This window comes from Penaeus monodon, chromosome 15 (genome assembly GCF_015228065.2).
Source record: "Penaeus monodon isolate SGIC_2016 chromosome 15, NSTDA_Pmon_1, whole genome shotgun sequence".
Lineage (NCBI taxonomy): Eukaryota > Metazoa > Arthropoda > Malacostraca > Decapoda > Penaeidae > Penaeus > Penaeus monodon.
In genome coordinates, this window is record NC_051400.1 from 14972404 (window position 1) to 14972735 (window position 332).

Consider the following 332-nt stretch of genomic DNA (forward strand, 5'->3'; position numbering starts at 1 on the left):
TCCCTCCCTCCTTCCCTCCAATATGTCAGGAAATTCGAGTACTCTCGCATCTTCGGTTGAATACCAACGTTAGTAGTAAAATACCAACGTTACCATCAACATGCATCGCAGATGAACGATCAAGGGGAAGAGATGCTGATTCGTTAGAAGAAAGTCGTCTTTGTCTTTGATTGGCTTGGAGGGTGGGGGAGTTTGCGTCGCTGATTGGTCAAAAGGGGAAGAGGGAGGAGCCTGGAACAACGGGGACGGGCAAAAGGCAAACATGCTTGACCCGGAAGAGCAGTTTGATATTCATCCGATCAGAAGTATATCTGATTACTGGCTTTACGTTT